The sequence below is a fragment of the Papaver somniferum genome, chromosome 1, assembly GCF_003573695.1.
Source record: "Papaver somniferum cultivar HN1 chromosome 1, ASM357369v1, whole genome shotgun sequence".
Taxonomy (NCBI): domain Eukaryota; kingdom Viridiplantae; phylum Streptophyta; class Magnoliopsida; order Ranunculales; family Papaveraceae; genus Papaver; species Papaver somniferum.
In genome coordinates, this window is record NC_039358.1 from 208035742 (window position 1) to 208037564 (window position 1823).

At 40.4% G+C, this 1823-nt stretch overlaps 1 pseudogene; it reads right to left on the bottom strand.

The window, feature by feature from the left end:
• Positions 1-988: 988 nt before the first annotated feature.
• Positions 989-1088, bottom strand: LOC113341558 (annotated as a pseudogene).
• Positions 1089-1823: the final 735 nt, after the last annotated feature.

Sequence of the window (1823 nt, forward strand, 5' to 3'; positions counted from 1 at the left end):
TAAGGGTTCGGATTTCATCACCGTTCTCTTCTTTCCCGCCTTAGGAACACGAAACCAAACGCGAACCTAAGCCTAAAAATTTTGACTAGAACGAGACCTATAGGGTAACGAGCTTAATAGGAAAGTCGTTCGAAAAATATTGGTTACTCTTTCGAGCATACTTCGAAGTTCTTGACGGTTTCTGTGAGTTGAATGCGTGACTGCGCCTCCTTGTAACCGGTGAGGCCTTGGGTATCAAAGCTCCACTGAGCTTCCCTCGCCTTGATTCAACTTAGTTTGACTCGGATTGATTCCAGAGGGGTTTTCTCAGATTGTAACGAGTTCCTTTTCGAAAGAATAAAAGCTGGTCTAGTGACAATCTAAGTGGAGCCATCATGCTTTTTGTTTGCTAGAAATTTAGGTTTGATTTGGTTGAGTCAGCCTTGTTTTGTGTTTGCATAGAATTCCCTTCCTTATTTTGTTGCATGCCTGAACGTAAAAGAGACGCCCTAGGTAGATTTATTAAAGAGAAACCTAATAGTTCTAAGCGTCTTGATTACCTCAATTTAGAGAGTCTGATTCGTGAAGATTCCGTTTTTGAACGTCCGTTTGAAGAGAAAATCCCTGATAGTCCAATAACGCCAGAAATGGCAACTTTGAAAGCCTTATTTAATCCTACTAGGACTACTGGTCCCTCGTGTATCAAGTTACCTGAAACTGAAGCAAATTATGAACTTAAGCCTGGAACCTTACAGTTGCTCCCAATCTTTTTAGGAAAAGAAAATGAAAACCCCTATTTCCATGTTAGGGACTTTGAGGAAATTTGTAGTACCCTGAAAATTAGAAACCTTGATGATGATGCTTTAAAACTCAGGTTATTCCCCTTTTCCTTAAAAGATAAAGCCAAGTCGTGGCTGTATATTTGGCTTCCGAATCAATTGAAACCTATGAAAACTTACATCCGCCTTTTTGAACAAGTTTTTCCCTAGGCACAAAACCTCGTCTATTAGGACGCAAATCTGCACGTTTACACAACAGGAGGGAGAATCTTTGTATAGGTATTTGGAAAGGTTCAATGATTTATTAGCCCAATGTCCTCATCATGGTTTAGAAAAGGTTAGGTTAGTTCAGATCCTTTATGAGGGTTTAGATTATCCCACCACAACTACAGTAGAGTCCATGTGTACAGGTGGGTTTGAAAACCAAACAGTTGATAATGCGATGACATACTTGCATGAAATCGCCGAAAAGACCCAAAATGGGAAAGTAATAGGGTACCCCAGAAAACAATTCTTCTAGGCAGAGGAAACGTTAATAGGGTAGAAGAAAGCTACGAATCAGATGCCAAAATTGCTGCTATAGCAAAAAGGTTAGAAGCTTTAGAAGTGGGTCATACTAGTGGTAGAATAGAGCCTTTTTGGGAAGGCAATACTGTTGAAGAGCAAGCCAATGCTCTCTATAATAACACTAGGTTTGATAACCGTCAGAAGTTTGACCCATATTCAGAAACCTATAATCCTGGCTGGAGAAACCATCCCAACCTTTCTTGGTCTAAGGGCCAGAATCAAGGTCAGTCTAGTAACTCTCAAGCTCCCCCAGGTTTTGGCTATACTAAGAATCCTTCAGCCCCGGCACAGTTTCAGAACCCTCCGGATAAGAAGATTATGAGTTTAGAAGAGTCTCTTGCTTTGTTAACTCGTAACACTATGCAGTTTCAGCAATCTGTTGCTCAAGGTATAGAAGAAAATAAGAGAATAGGTCAGGCTAACTCTCAGGCTATTTCCGAGTTGAAAACCCAGGTTAGTCATATAAATGAGTCTTTAAGAGAAAGAGGTAAGTTTCCT